The sequence below is a fragment of the Camelus dromedarius genome, chromosome 12 (genome assembly GCF_036321535.1).
Source record: "Camelus dromedarius isolate mCamDro1 chromosome 12, mCamDro1.pat, whole genome shotgun sequence".
Classification (NCBI taxonomy): Eukaryota; Metazoa; Chordata; class Mammalia; order Artiodactyla; family Camelidae; genus Camelus; species Camelus dromedarius.
This window is the reverse complement of record NC_087447.1, coordinates 63029921-63046594: the sequence shown is the minus strand read 5'-3', so window position 1 is coordinate 63046594 and position 16674 is coordinate 63029921. Positions and strand designations below refer to the sequence as shown.

The window sequence follows — 16674 nt, the reverse complement described above, 5'->3', positions numbered from 1 at the left end:
GCCTGCCAAGCCTTAGATGCTGTGCTTCCAAGTAAGGGAGGCAGGAGAGGACAGCTGGGGCTCATGCCTGCTCCAGAGTGCACGTCCCATCTAAGGAGGGCACGGCCTCCCCACACTGGTCAATTGTTGCCAAATGGAAATTCAGGCCTTGGGTTAGCAGAGCTCCTGATTTTATAGGAGAAATCTTTAAGTCTGATATTATAAGAGCAATATTTTAAATATCCCACTTAAAATGTCAAGAGGAGCAGGAGACGTTGCAGGGATCAGGGAGGGATGTAGCATATTTAACTCTAGAGCTGCTTTCATAGCTCATGCTTTGGACATCATTGACTGACCAGCAAAATCCTTGACTGGCTTCCTTCTCTGAGGCTACCTTAAGGTGGTATTTACAACAATCAATGTTGTGATCTACATTGATTGTCTAAATGAGTCACATGCAGAGCGGGTGGAAATAGCTCAGTGGTAGAGCACATGCTTAGCATGCATGAGGTCCTGGGTTCAATCCCCAGTATCTCCATTAAAAAAGTTTTTTAAATAAATGAATCACACATAAAATGGGCCTCAGGCTAGATTTAAACATGTAATTTGTAAATGCAAAATCTGCATCTTTGTTATTCAGTGATGATGCATTGAGAATAGTTTCCTCAGTCAGCTGCCCAGTCGTTTTTCTCCGTAAGTCAAGGAAAATGAGGCTTGAAAATGACCTTTTTCACTTTTCCGATGTTAAGCCCTTCAAAAGTACTCCTTACAGACATTCAGTCTTCCAGCATTGGCCTGAACATTAATGTTGAGATCCCAGATGCCAAGTGAATCCTGGGAATATCTCAAGGGAGGAAATCTTTACAAAAACAGGTTTATCCTCTTCATTCAGAATAGCTGCCTGACATCACACAGGCGAAATCTTGCTACAACAGTGTTTGGATGTTGTATAGATGTTGCCATTATAGAGAAAGCTGCCTACAGAGGTTCATGGCCCAGCAGTTAACTCCATTGTGATTTCGTGCTTACATTAGGATCAGGAAAATGTTGCTCATGTGCCCTTTCTCCCATAAGAAAGTTCCAGAAATTCCATTTTGTATTTTTATCTTAAGCACTCCAGAGACCTTCCATGAAACTAACTGAAACTTTACGTGGCTTAAAATCACCCACACAGAAAATATCCTGCTGCGCTGATGGGGAGAAGGCAGGAGCCCCTTCAGTCATCAGAGAGCAGCTGTGAAGTGGCCCCCAATTCCCTGGGACGGTTGGGCCAAGAAAGCCCTGGATGCGAGGGTAGAGGAAGGAGACCTGAGCCCCTCACAGTGGCTACTTTCAGAGCTAATTGCAGCACTGTGGTCAGGCTTAATCTCATAGCCATAGCAGCAAGTGCTCTGTAGAGCAGAGAAAAACAGAGGAATTGCCCAAGATGTCACTTTTGGGGATGGGGGTTGGGGAGAGATATGGAGGGCAGAGGATAAAAGAGGATTAGGGTCAGAATCAAAAATTCAGAATTTTTTATAGGCAGTAAAATCTCTCTGCTTTCTAACTAACCCCATCAGTCTATCAATTGTCCACTTGTGATATTCCCTTGCTACATTATTTCTAACTCCATCTTGCTGTTCCCTATTTAATTCCTGTAAAAAAGGACACTAATATTGCTCATTTTAGCTGAATTTTACTTATATAAACATTGTGATTGCAGCAGGGGGAAAGAAACCCACAAGAATTTCAGATATCAAAATTATTAAATTAGATGATAAAGCAAGTATGCTGACCTTTTTAAAGGAAATAAAAAAAACAAGTTTGAAAATACCATAGGGAATACAAATTATGAAAAGTGACCTAACCCATTTGAAAAAGAACTAAATAGAACTTCTAGACGTTTTAGAAACTCACTGTATGGACTTAACACAAGATTGAACAGCTGGAGATAAAATTAGTAAACTGGAAGACATATCTGAAGAAATTAAAAAGAATGAAGCACATAGAGATAAAAAGATGGAAAATATGGAAGAAGAGTTGAGAAACATAAAGAATAAAAGAATATGTCAATTATATCTAAAAAAAAGAAGGTCTAGAAAACATTTAGTTGGAATTTCAAAAAAAGAGGATCAAGAAAGTGGGCTGGAAGATAATAGTTAAGAATTTCTCCCAAATGAAGAAAATAATATATGGTTTCAGGAAGCAGAAACAATCTTAAGAAGGATAAATAGCAATAAATTAATCATAGGCAAATAAAAGTAAAATTGCAGAGTACAAAAATAGAGCAGAATCTTAAGATCCAGCACAGATAAAACATTACTTTAAAAATGCAACAGTTGGACCCAAAGCTGACTTCTCAGCCACAAAGCGGCACACAGAACATCTTCAATGTGCTGGCAGGTGCCCAGGTTGGGAATCATTGATTCATGTCACCTCGTCATAGTGATGTCTCTGTACTGATCTCTACGCTGAGAACTTCACACAAAAAAATTAAAGGGACACGGAGCTTGCCACATCAGATGAAAAGGATCTGCTGCAAAGTGATGTCTGTGCATACAGACACCTGGAAGGAACCAAAGCCAACATTTTTCTTTCAGGACATTGTCCCTTTTATTTCTCTAGCAGCCATTATTTGCCTAGGACTCATCACAAGTGCTGGACAGTGCTCTCGTGCTCAGGTCTATTCTATTTTTGTTTATTAAGTTTAATCTTACCAAATTCATCTCCAAATCTGCCCCTTCTGGCAGCATAGTGTAGGAAGTGAGAGCACGGGCTCCAGGCTACCGCTTCACTTGTGACGTCAACAAGTGACACATCTCTCTCTGTTAGTGAAGAGCCTCTTGGATGCAGGCATCAGAAAACCTAGCTCGAAATGTGTTGTTCTAAGTCAGGGTCTATCTGGTTCAGACACAGCTGAGTCCAAGCACAGCTTTATCCAGGATACATCACACAGTACCTCTTGGGCACGGTGCTCTCCATCTTGTATTTTTGCATCCTTCTCCCTGCCCCCCATGGAGCTTGCACCCTGGTGGAAGAAACCTGGTGGATGCCTCAGCCAGCACGTCTAGCATCCTGCCTTGCTGCCCCCTGTCTGGACTGTCTTTGTTTTCTCTCACCTTGCTGTTAGATTCGGTACCCTGCCTTCCCCACTAAGCACTGCTCTATCCTAGTCCACGCCAGCTTGCTTTGGGTGAACTGCTTTTCTATAAACCAGCTGGTTCTCAGAGTTCCCTGACTTTGTGCCCACGACGGCTGAAACTTCAGACTTTTGCACTATAACTACACACACTCCACTTTTATTCCTCCAGTTCTGTTCCTTTTCACTATGGTAGAAATCCACACGATGGCAGGTTTAGTGGCCCTCAAGTATGAATATACTCTGAAAAAAAATGCTCTCTGCCCATGAACACCTTCTACAAAAGACCTTGTTCTCCAAGAAGAGGCCTTTCACAGGCTTTTTTAAAAATTTAAATTAGAAAAAAAAAGAGTATCTTTTAAGAGTTATGGCTTAAAGATATGCCGGTTGGTCAAAACTGTTTTTCCTGTGATCTCACTGTCAAATATGTCCCATTCACCAACCCTGCCAAGTCCCTGCCTTCTGGGTTAAAAGTTCTCCTTTTACAGTGCTAGGTGGATTCCCAACACAGATTATGCCCTTGCTCACCAAAGACACGTACAAGAGTGTTTATGGTAGCACGATTCACAATAGCCTCAAACTGGAAACGATCCAAATGTCTAGCAGCAGTAGAAGGGAAAAATATGTTGTGGTGTATTCATACGATGGAATGCTGTATGTCCCTGAAAGCAAACAAACCATAACTACTACACCAAACAACATGAATGAATCTCACAAGCTAAGAAAGACCAAAAAAAAAAAAAAAAAAAAAAAAACAAAAAACAAGTCAGGCACAAGAAAGTGCATGAAGTATGATTTCTTTTATATAAAGTTCAAAACTAGGCAAAACGAATGTAGATTTCTGAAGTGGTCTGCTTCAGGGTGAGAGGGAGGGACAGCGTTTACAGGACGGTATGGTGGGGGGCTATGGGTGCTGATAACATTCCACATCTTGGCCTGGTTTCATAGCTATGTTTGTTTTGCCATAATTCATTGAGCTATACATTCATGATTGGTATATTGTTTTTAACTAAAAAAGGTTTTTCTTAGTAAAGTTGACCATTTGCTGCATTGACCATTTCTGCAAAAGAGCTGTTCCTTCTCAGGAAATTCCTAGGGGCCAGGCTTGGCTGGGAGGGTCATTTTCCTGAGTAGCTGCAAGTGTGTGTGTGTGTGTGTGTGTGTGTGTGTGTGTGACGAAATTGTACTCCACTGGGAAAAAAGCCAAGGTTAGAGGAAAGCAGACAGTTCCAAAAAGAGTGAGGTTATAATTAGATGATGAAAAAGGAGGCAGAAACTGATGGAATCAAGACTCAGAAAGCAGGAGAGGTTGTGGAGCACAGTGGTTGCATGTGGGTCCTACAGCCAGAATCCTGGAGCTGACATCCCAGATCCACTACCTCCTGTTTCACCTCAGGCAGGTTACTGAACCTCTCTGTGCCTCGGGCCCTCATTCAGGAAATGCACGAGAAGTCAAAGTGTGGTACTTGTCAAGCACTCCCATCCATGCCCGTCCCATGGAGGGGACTCAACGCATGTCAGATATCATTACTACTCCATCTGCACCATTTTTGCTCTCACAATTCACATGCTAGGGTCTGGCTGGCCAGTGCTCCTGATTCTCATAGGAACGCAGGGAGACACATTTTCTCCCGCCCAATCCCAGTTTTACAGCTCCCACAGAAAATACCTTCTCTGGACATGAAAGCTGTGACTAGAGAACAGGGTCACATTATAAAAAATAGTCACTCAAACCAAACTATATAATGCAAGAGGAGGGGGCACGTTAATCTCCAAAACACCAGAAGTGATGGATGACTCGGGAGATAGCAGAGGAAGGCACAGTCCAGGCGGTACGCCCACGGGCCACCTTCACTCACAATTAAATCGTCCTTGTCTGCACGCAATGTCAGAGTGTACATTAAACCTGAATATTTGCCCCAGAATTAACTCTGGGCTGAGCCAGGTCAAGATTGCTATTCCTGTGGTTACAAAAAAACCACAGTCCATGAGACCAGAACTTTTATTCTATATCCTACTAGGTTTTTATTCTGCGGCTTTTAGGTCAATGCTCTGCTTCTCACTGTTTCATCTCAGAGTTTCTGAATGCTCTCCCCTAACAACCAATATAAACACAATGGACAGTGTAACAGTCAAGAACCTTGGTGTGGAAGTGGAGGCACATTAGTGGCAAGGCATTCAAGGATGCGAATATAAAGCAGAGAGAAGCACCATGTAGCAGGTTGGGGGGAGCTCTGAATGAAGAGCGCGCGGGGTGAGGATTGAGGAGCTGGGAAGAGACCGAGCGCTAAATTCAGTCGCTAAATTTCAGGTGTTATCAGAATACTATGTAGATATGTTTGTCGCCAGTGATAAATATAAGAAATGCTTAGAATGATATCTTAAACAGGGTAAGTGCTAAATAAATATTATTCAAACGAATATAGGAATGAGTGAATGAAAAGAGGGGAAATCAGGCTTTTGTAATCATTAGCATATAGGCGTTTTGATAAATCACGGACTTTTAGAATCAAAAGGGGCCCCCAAAGTTCCTTGTCTATTGGCCTCACAAGTGGTTTCAGCTTGAGCACCTCAGAGTCTTAGGTGTGGATTAGGAGCCAGTAAGAAAGAAAGAAAAAGGAGTAAACACGGAAGCACAGCTTTTTCCGGAAGCACACAGTGTTCTAGAATAACAGGTCGCTGAAGGGACAGGTTTTAGCAAGAAAGCCATCATGGGAGAGCTGGGAAGGACCTCAGAGAGGTCATTTATCCTGTCATCTCTCCTCTGGCTGTAAAATACAGAAATCATCAGTTAATACCAACAGTATTCCACATTTGTATAGTACTTTTGGTTCCCAAAGTGCTTTCAAAGACATTATCTCCATTAATCCTCATCAGAAAGCAGGTATTCTGTGCTGAGATCAAAAGAAATGACAAGCCCAGAAGTAATGGGCGCTTGCTGACTCACAGGAGTTCAGTTACCTCAGGGCAGAAATATGCAATGTCCTGATAAAAGACTGCTCCACAAAAATGCACATTCACTCATTTGGTAACAGGGAGAGTTGCTGACTTAATTGGTATCTTGTCTTTTTGAAGCTGTAAGTTTATCAGTCTTAATTTGGAAATTATCTTTCTCTCCTCCTCCTAAGACCATAGCAAGGAGAGTCACAAAGGTGCTTTGGATGATTATCCAAGTGGGAAGGGGAGAGAGGAAGGGGGGAGGGGCCCCACCCTGGAGATGACTTCTCAGGGGCTGGGAAGGGTAAGGGGTGCGTGAGTTCTGGGCCTCACCTGGTACCTGCGTACAGCTCGTAAGCAGTATTTGAGAGGGGCAGGACTTAGATGGGGGGAGTTGCCGGCAGGCGTCAGAGTGATGGCTGGGAGGGGTACAGTGGAGCCCTACCTGAGCAGCAAGCACAACTGGAAGCAAAAGAGCAGAGCCCGACAACTGCGCTGCACAGCACCAAAGGCAGGGGTACGGACTGCATGACCCTAACCCTGGGGTTTTGGTATAAACCATAAGGAGTGAAAGGAAAAATTTTAAATAATAAACTAACATTGGACTTGTTGCTAATCTTGGTAAGTATATATTTGATTTGATCGAGGAGCATAAAGACATCATGTTTTTTGCTCTTGAGTGTCATGGAACAATTGTGCTGCGGTTAGTCTCTATTCAGTAAGTATTTATTGAGCACCCACTGTGAATGTGAACACACTTTATGACAGGTGTTGGGGGTGTAGTGAGAAACACGACAAGGAAGGGAGGTCCCTGTCTTTCAGAAGCTGGCTACACCTATCAGGAAAGACAGACAATTAAACAAGGGATAAGACTGCTGTGTGCTGAGTGCTGCACTGGGAGAAGTACAGGATCTGAGACACCAGAGACCAGGCCTCCATAACCTGGTCTGGGGGCCAGGGAAGGCGTCCCTACAAAAGCCACGTTTAAGTGGAGGCCCGAAGGAGTCTGTTCTGCGTTACACAACACTCCATTCCCACCACTACTAGGCTGAGCACTTGCCGCGGTTACAGGGTATTCGCTTTTTCCAAACTGCTCACTCAGCTTTGAGCTCCTGAGGGTCTTGGAGCATAACATAAATTAAAAAAATGAAAAGAAAAATCTTTGTATCCCCAGCACCTCCTGAAGCGCTCCTATACTAATAGTAGGCTTTTAATGTATGGCTGCTAAGTGAAATAAATGAATGAATAAATGAATGAATGAGTGAGTGAGTGAGTGAGTGAGTGAGTGAGTGAATGGAGTCCTAATTACACTATACGGCAGAAATGCTCGTCTTTATCTGCAAAGGACCTAGGCTGGATGCTACGTCCCAACTGAGCAGCGCCTCCAGTGTCCTGCGCGCAGCCAGGTGAGACGCACCCGCTAACTAAGGCTACACTGCCACCGTGAGGGCAATGCAGGTAATGCAAGCGCCGGGATGGGGCAGGAGCCGATGCCCGCTTTGATTCTCAGCTTCAGGCTGATGAGATGCAGAGAGAGAAATTTAGTTCTCATTATATCTGATGCTATGCTGAGGAGTAGCATAGAGTAACGGTTAAGCTTATGGTTAAAGCCATTCTGCTCAGGTTTAAAATCTCTACCATGGTTTCCCCACCTGTAAACCTAGAATAACCACAAGCTCTACTGGCCAGCACTATCGTGAGGGTCATACAAGGAATACATGTATATAAGGTGCTTATACCTGTGCTTGGTACAAAGCAAGCACTCAATGAAAGGGAGATGCTATTTTCTCAGCTTCCACCTTCCTAGACTATTCCCAGGCCAGTAGGTCTCAAACTTTAGCACACGTCGGAATTATCCGGAGGGCTTGTTAAATGACAGATCACTGGGGCCCAACCCCAGAGTTTCTGATTCAGTGGGTCTGGAATAGGGCTGGAGAACTGCACTTCTAACAAGCTCCCAGGGTTGCCATGAAGCTGCTCCAAGGATCATACTGTGAGAACCATTGGTTCTTAACATAAGAACCACTGAGCTCGGCTTCCCACCCTTAGGAAAAAGTAGAAGTTTCAAATGTACTTTTTTTCTGGTGGGGGGAGGTAATCAGGCTTATTTATTTGTTTGTTTATTAATGGAGGTGCACACTAGGCACGTACTCTACCACTGAGCTATGCCCTCGCCCTTCAAATTGTACTTTTTTACAGAGGCTTCCTTGATTAAATTCCATAGGCAGAAAAGAAAATATTTAATACGTTGCCTGTTCTGTATGAAAGAAGAAATAATATATACAAGTGACTTATTTCTTGCAAATAAGCAACTTAGGAAAGATAAATCAGAAACTAATAGAATCATTTACCTGGAGTGGGGTAGAAAAGAAGAGATAGAGTATACTATTTTTTTGTATACAGGTTTAACTTTTGGAAGCATGCTGGTATTTTGCCTATTTAAAATATTAAATTAAATCAAAAAGTTCGTGGAGAGGAGCCTAGAATTGAATAAAAACAGAAAGAGATTAAATTTACAATGTAACAAATGGATGACAGGACTACATAGAAGGGGGAAAAAAGCAGAAGGAATCCAAGTCATTTGGAACATAGTAAGATATATACCCTCAATCTAACGAAAAACAGAAACACAAATGAATATTGTGTGGTAATGACATGACTTTAGCAATACTGAAAGTGTTTTGTGTTCATCAGTATAAATAGAATGACACTTCTGGGGGACCAGGTTTTCCTCGTGGGGAAAAGAAGGTACAATTTATGGAATGGGAAGAAATAAGGAAAAACGTATGCTCTTCGCTTAAAATCAGAGATATTAGTAATCACGATTTTCAAAAATCAAAAAATAATATGAAATATGTATATATATTTCCCAGCTCGCTCTGCTGAAAAAGCCTAAAAGTCATGCTATCCCAGCTAGCACATAGATCTTGGTGTTTAAATATCACCTCCCATTAAAATACCTGATTTGAAAGTAAAAGATAAAACTACAACATTCTGTTGTGCAGAAAATAAGGGAAGGCTTTAAAAAAATGTGTAAAAGGGCACATAAAAAAGACAGAGGAAGAAGCTTGAAGGGACTTCTATTGACCAAATCATTGACAATTTGAGCAAAATAATAATAAAGAATCATGATAGTAATGGATTACAACACTTTGGGGGGGACCAATCAAAATCCACGAGTCTTTAATGATACTAAGAAAAGAAAAAGAAACAAAGAAACAAATAATAAGGATGGCAGGAAGGCTTTTCTTTATAACAGAACATCAACTAATAAATGTAGAAGGAATAACAGAGTTAGAAAATCACCACTTTAAGACATCATACTAATATTTGGTTTAGATAAGAATCCTTAAGGAATGCTAAAACCATTAGGTGGAAGTTTGCTGAGGAATGAGCATATTAACACATTCTCAAAATTTCTCCTCATGGATTATTAACTATAAGAGGAAAAAAGTACTTTAATGGCAGACAACACTGTAGCTAAGCGATCACTGACAACTGGACAAACTGGTATCACGGTTCCTGATAAGATACACCGAGAAGGACATAACTCATGTCACATTCCTGCCAAAGCTGTATAACCCACATTTAACCATGAGAAAACTATCAGCCAAACCCAAACTCAAGGACAAGCCACCAAGCAGCCGGCTTGCACTTTTCAAAAATGCCAACGTCAGAAGAGACAAAGAAAGGCTGGGGAACCATTCCAGATGAAAGAGTCATGACAACCAAACGCAAAAGGCATGATTCTCTACCGGATGAACAATTAGGGAGAAAAACTCACATTGTTATAAAGGACATTATTGGGGCAACTGCGAAAATTTTTTACATGAACTGCCTATCACATAATAGTGTTATATCATCACTGCATTTCTAAATGCTCACGGCTCCATGCAAAAGAATGTCTCTGTTCTTAAAAGATAGCTGCTAAAGCATTTGGGGGTGAGCAATCGTGATGTTCACAACTTGTTCTTAAATGATTCAGCAATAGCAATAATAATATATGTACATATAGTTATGCAGGGAGGGAGATAAAGCAAATGCGGCTAAGTATTAGCAACTGAGGAATCTCAGTGAAGGATACATGAGAATTTATTGTTTTAATTTTGCAACTTTTCTGTAAGTTTGAAACTTTTGCAGAAGAAAAAGGTGAAACAAAAATTTTAAGGTTTTAGGTGAAGTTGTCTCCCCAACTAGATGACATGAAAAATTACTTTCCCTTTAAACCCAGCAGTCTTCCATTCACTTTTTTTTTTCACTGTTACACTTTTCTGTCGATAACTTTTACTTCCTTCTCTTGGTGGCGAGAAGGTGATGGGCACAGTTTGGATTCAGTGCATTTACGGTGTCTCGGGGAGATCCAACCAGACAGGAGCTCAGCGGCGAGGTCTAGGCTAAGACATGGAATTAAGTGTCGGGTGGTGCCACTCCCTTGAGAGTTCTCCTGGGGGGAGCTTGGAGAATAAGAGCGTTGCCATGAAGGAGACTGAGAAGTGGCCCCCGTGAAGGGGGGACCTGGAGGCGCCACATCTCAGGAGCTGTGGAAGGACAGAATTTCAGCATGGCAGCCACAGTCAACAGTGTGAATGCCCCAGGGAGTAGAGCAGACATCTGAGAAATCCACTGCATTTGGCAAGTAGGCGGTCTTTGGTCACCGGGGCCACAGCAATTTCCAGGGGATGGAGTAGGATTCAGGTAAAGCCATGCTGCGGTGCATTAAAGACTAACTGTGGGGGTGAAATTGCTGAGTCTGCAATTTGGACAAGGGGAGCAATTTTGAAGACCAGGGGAGCAACACCGTAGAATTCACGGTGACAGTTGGGTGAAGGCAGATTTTTATTTTTGATTTTTGAAGCTGGAAGGGATTTGCCCAGGGAGAGGGGAGGGCTGGAGAATCTACGGGGAATTCCTAGATTAGCAAGAGCCAGAAGAACCAGCGGGCAGGCATCTGGACACGGTGGCGGGGCTGGCGCTGAGCAGGGCCTGGCAGCCTGCGGGCTCCGGGCCTGCCTTCTGCCCTGGGTGCCCTTTTTCCCTCTACAGGGTTCACCCCTCCTCTCTCAAAAGCAAACCAGAACACTCCCTTCTTTCCTAATATCTTCCCTGACGAGCCACCCACAGGACCCTGCAAAGCAGAGCAGCAAGACGTGTAAAGCTTGGCATCTGCAGTCAGAAGACAGCTTCGATTTTTTTTTTTTTTTTTGCTTGACTTCCTGGCTGTGTTACCCTTCCTGAGAAGCCATTTCCTCATCTTTAAAATGGGAAAAAATACTGTATTTCATAGGTTTTTCTGAGCATAACTTAAGATAACATATGAAATCACTTTAAAAAACTCGAAAGGGAAATGTGATTAGGTAGCTTCCATTTTTCAGTTTCTGTTGGGTAGGGGTTGGTTAGCTTGCTTGCTGGCTTGTTTGTTCTGGTCTGTGTGTAATTACTATGGCAAAGTTGTTTGTCAGAGACTTACCACGTGACAGACCCTCTGCGGCTCTCAGGATCCGGTAATGTTCCAGTGACCAGGAGACCTGGCCATTGCTGAAATGTTCTCCACAGTCACTGGTTTCTGACTTGGCAGCTCACATAGGGTCACATGCCTTTGCTGTTTGGGGGCATAAAAGAAAAGGCGTTTATCAAGACAGACATGGATTCTGATGGTGGTTTACAACTGTAATGAATTCAAGTCAACGGGGAGCCAGTTCGCAATGACCACAGTGTAACTGAGAACAGCTTAGAATAATCTAATTTTCCACTAGGTGGCAGCAGAGGCCATGGTATTATCTTAATCATTGTTCCTCTCCAACAAATAGGTGTTTGAGAACCTTCTGGAATAAAAAAAAAAAAAAAAGATCCTGCCATTCTGGAGGGAGTAATTATTGCTAAAATGATGACAAATGGTTTTTGGATGCCACTGTTGGTCTCCTGAGAGAGCTAAACTCCAGGTTCTTTTTTTTTTTTTTTTAAAGGATTTTAGCTTCTGACATTCTAAATCACCTGAATTTATAGAAACAACTACAGCAATAATAAAAAGAGCTAACATTTATTAAGCATTTGCTACATGTCAGGCACTGTTACAAGTGTGCAGGGCCCTGAGGCTACCCTCCTTAGAAGCTTCACAGGGACCAACAGCCCCTCTTCTAATGAAGACCTAAGCCCTCCACAGGCCCGCTCCCATAACCACAGCGCTAACTGCACAGACATGTGCCCACAGTTTAACTACCTTGCCTGGGAGAGGAGGAGTTTAGTTGAGCACATTAACAGTTTAATCAAAAGCCCTTTACAGGGTTGTATAAATAGTTCCAGTTACAATTGCTGTTTCTCAGAGCACCTGTCTTCTTTTTTAAAAACTTTTTTCCTTAGACTCATGTGAACCCTTGGTTGGGTCTCCGGTGGTGGTTCCCTCGTCTTGGGAAAGTCTGGTGACTTTCTGGGTGACTCAGTGGAGTCTTTATTCAGGCCCCGAGGCTGCGAAGCCAGACAGAATGAGTTTGACGCATGCAGCACAAACCTTAACCATCAGAAGGAAGTGGAAATTACAGGGAGTGGCTGGCATTTGACTCCATCCCCTAAATGACTCCTAAACACTCATCTTGATCCTGAGCAGAGCAACTACCGAGAAGTAAAATGACAGGGCTGTTCTGGGAACATGCTGACCCACAAGCAGCCCTGCTTTGGCTTTTTTCTATCAAAATACAACACAGAAATCAGAGAGCCCTTCTAGCCGGTTCCTACCCAGCCACCTACACAGCCTGTTAAATTTTGAAATTATTTCTATATCTGAAAAATGCTGTATAAGTGTAGACAAAATTTCAAAAGGCACAGCAGAGCATAGAGTTAAAAAGCAAGTTTTCTCTCCCACACCTGTTCCCCACAGGGACCCACTGTAACCAGCTACCAGTTTCCAACGCTGCTCAGCTTTGGCACCTGGAGAGAAACGCCGGGCTTGGCAGAGTGACAGCAGAGATGCTGGCTCCTGACCCAGTGGCTAGGGGTAGCTCGGTAGTGGAGCCTGTTAACATGTGAACACCCCCTAATGATTCTCTGGGGCTCAGAGATCATGGCGCGTGGAAAATGAGCCAGGGAAAATTGAGAATTAATGATAAGATGGCCTTATTTGTACCCATAGACCGGTGCGGCCTGGGCAAATTCAGTGTACTATTATTACAGAAATAGCACATGTTCTCAGATGAAAGTTTAAAAATACAGACAAGTGTATCTCCTTATGTAAGTGCATACATATACATTTATAAATGCACATACACATATATGTGCACTTTCATATGTATCTCTGATTATATACTGGATGCAGTTCTTTCCTGAAATACGGACCCAAGAATTAGCAACCAATGTCTCCATGAGCAAAGAGCTGAGATTCCTAAGATCACTAGGAGTCTCACCGCACAATGTTGGCTGGAACCGTGAGAAGAAACAACCACTGCGCAGCGGCACCCAGGCTGGGCAGGCGCACGCCAGCCCCTGGCACTGGCCCAATGCGCATTCCCAAGAGTGAGCACTGAAGAAACCTTCCCTGCTGAACATCTTTTTCTGTGTCTCTGCTGCCGTTCCATTCTTGTGGCTCCTCCTGCAGCATCTTCTTGATCCACTGTTACTCCTCTTCTGCCCTCGACCCTTTAACGGGAAGCTTCCCCAAATCTTACACTTGGGAATCTTTTTTTACATTCTCACTTATTCAACAAACATTTGAACGAGCCAGACACCCCATTACCTCCATTCAAATGACTCCAGACATGGCTGAGCACCAACAAGACATCCAAGTTCTAAACAAGACATTTCTGATTGTCTGGTGCCCTTCTCCACCTAAGGTCACCCATGGCCATCTCAAATTCAGTATGTTTAAAACCAGACTCACCATTTTAGCCTTCAAACACAATCCCTTTTCTGTCTTTCCCATCTCTGCCAAGACCAGAACCCTCCCCCTAGCATGAGCTTAACTGTCAGCATCACCTCGTTCCCTCCTCCCGTCTGGCCAGCCGATCTCACTCTGGGCATGACAGCGTGCCCGCTCTCACCCTCCAGAGGCCTCCTCGCACCTCACTTGCTACTGCAGGGGTCTGTTACCTCGGTACGCTGCGTGCGATCAGGCTGTGCCCCACCGATCATCCTCTACACTGCTGCCTAGTCTTCCTAAAACTCAGATCTAATCACAGCAGTTCCCAGAAGAGAAGCCTTTATTTTAACAGTTCTCGACTGAGATGTCCATCAAAATGCCCAGGAGTTTTGAGAAAGTTCAGATTCCTGAACTGCCAGTGAGACTTACTGACTGAGTCTCTGGGAGGCGGGGCCTGGGCTTGTGAACTTTGAGAACGCGCCCCCAGGGATTCTGATGGAGACGCGTGGTTAAGAGTCACTGATGTAACGGAACCTCAGTGCCTGGTGAATAAAGCTCAGATTTCTTATTGTGATATTTAAGGCACCAACTTCTGCTCCAAGCCTTATCTCTTATTCCTTACATACCCTGGAGTCTGGCCACAACTGATTACAGCAGTGACTGTTTCCTGAGTGCCTCCTGACGTCACCCCTCTCGTTGGTCTGTTCTTGCTACCAGGAATATCCTTTCTCCTCCGCTTCTTTTTCTCTCAATTACATCTTTTCTTCAAGGGTAAGCTTAAATGAGACTAACTCAGAAAAAAAGACATTTAAAGTACTTAGAAGAGCTCTTACGTGATTCATCAGCCCTCCATAAATACTAGTTAATGCTGTTACTATGATGAGAATAAATTTTAAAATCCTACCTCAGTGAATCTTTATCTTTCCCTAAATCAAAACTACTCTCCCCCTCTTTTGTATGCCCATCACACTTTGTTTCCACTCCTTTTAGGGTACCAGTCAGAGCCTACTTCGCTTTCCAATGATTTTTGCTCCGGCCTCACCTCTCCTGATGACGTACAACCTTGCTGGCAAACTGTCTTGGTCACGGACCACATCATATTCTAAACCCTACTGTCACCACTTTGGTCTCACTCTCAGTATATGCTCGACAAATTTTTACTCTACATGATCTATGTTAACTACCACCCCAGGCAGAACCAGATGTTCGGGGGAATTTCCAGCCTTCCTGCCCAGCAGGTCTTGTCTCACGGCTGAGCAGGAGAGAAGCCTGACTTGGAGTCCTTTAAATTAAAAGTGGCAAAGAGAATTTCCAATTAGAGCTGGGAGAAGACAACGTTAACATTTGTCTGAGCACACACTGTCTGCCAGGACATGTGGTCTGTTTGCCCTTGGAGCAGCTGTGTGGTGTGGGCTGCTTCTGGCCTACCTTGTGTTCTTCCCTCCCAGTGTTTGCTTAATGTAACATTTATGCCTGACATTTGCTCAGCACACCTTTCCAGTTCTTTCTGAGCTTTGGAAAGAGGAAACAGTTCACTGGGTGGCAACATCAGGCACTCAGATTCTCCTCTGAGAATTCAGGACCAGAGGCCACTGAGCAGGGCAGAATTTGTGACTGATGTGTTAGCAGTGCTCTTTGAAAAGTATAACGTACTTTTTGTTAAAAGTCAAATAAATTGGATAATTTGTCATCATTATCAGCCAGGTGGATACTTCAATTGTTCTAGGAGGGTGAGTTTCACAGAGCAGCGGCCTTACCCAACTGCACACCCCTGGGAGAGGTGAGGGTATGGGTCCATGGCATTATGTCCCTGTGAACAGTACCAGAAATGCAGGTCCATTTTGCTGGGAGAAGGGACAAGAGTGGCTCTCTGGGCACATGCTCCCATGCTGGAAGGTTGCCAGCACTAGGTAACTAGGTGACTAGGGTGGCCATGTAATTTACTATTCAAACTGGGCCATTCCAAACAACAGAGTAAACTGGGACTCTCTCAGGCAAACTGGGATCTTAGCTATCAGAGCACAGATCATCCCAGTGGGAACTGGGTCAGTGACGGCCACTTCTTTCAACAACAGACAAGTGCCAACAGAGAGCATGAGTCCTGAAAGCAAGTACAAGGATTCTCTGGAAGTGCTGGATTCATCCTGAACAAAGCTAAGGGACTGACTCAGTAAGTCTCTGGACTGTGACCGAACATAAGGGCAGGCTTCTCGATTAAAAAAGCAAGTCATGTTGTGGGTCAGCTGGGGAGAGTCAGGGCTCTGCTGTAAACACTGCCCTGTGGCAATGGGGAGGCATGGACTCCGCTTGGACACTGGGGCTGATACCTGAACCTGGGGGTGGGGGTAGGGGTTGTCACACTACATGCATCTGAAGTTTTCTGGACTCCCCAGCCAAAGGTCTTCCCAGGGCCTCTCCGTATCCTGACCTTGTCTTCAAGGCTCAGTCAGAGGTGAACTGCTCTGTGAAGTATTCTCGTTGTCCTTCAAATCCCATCACTTTCTCCCTCCTCAGAACCACTGTAGCCTTCTCTACTATAGATTGTGAGATTCAGGGAGAAATTCATCACCAGCCCAACTAGAAGGCATCTCTGCTCACTTTAAACCCCTGTAGCGCTGAGAAGCTGTCCAGCCCAGTTGGCCCTTGGCACATGCAGCTGTGTATGGACGGGTAACTGTCCTTTTGCATGGACTGTTTCGTCTTCCCAAAATTGTTTGGGCATACGAACCATATAGTATTATTCCCCTTGCATCCACATGACTCAGGTATCAATGAATACTCGTTGATTTTGAGA

The 16674-nt window shown here is 43.8% G+C and overlaps 1 long non-coding RNA gene across 2 annotated transcripts in view; it reads right to left on the bottom strand.

The window, feature by feature from the left end:
- Nucleotides 1-16674, bottom strand: part of LOC105100557 (uncharacterized) — an 81608-nt gene that overhangs the window by 52144 nt on the left and 12790 nt on the right. For both annotated transcript variants that reach the window (XR_010383470.1, XR_004139360.2), the window contains exon 3: nucleotides 11502-11633. This is a non-coding gene — a long non-coding RNA (uncharacterized LOC105100557). The remainder of the gene's footprint in view (nucleotides 1-11501; nucleotides 11634-16674) is intronic.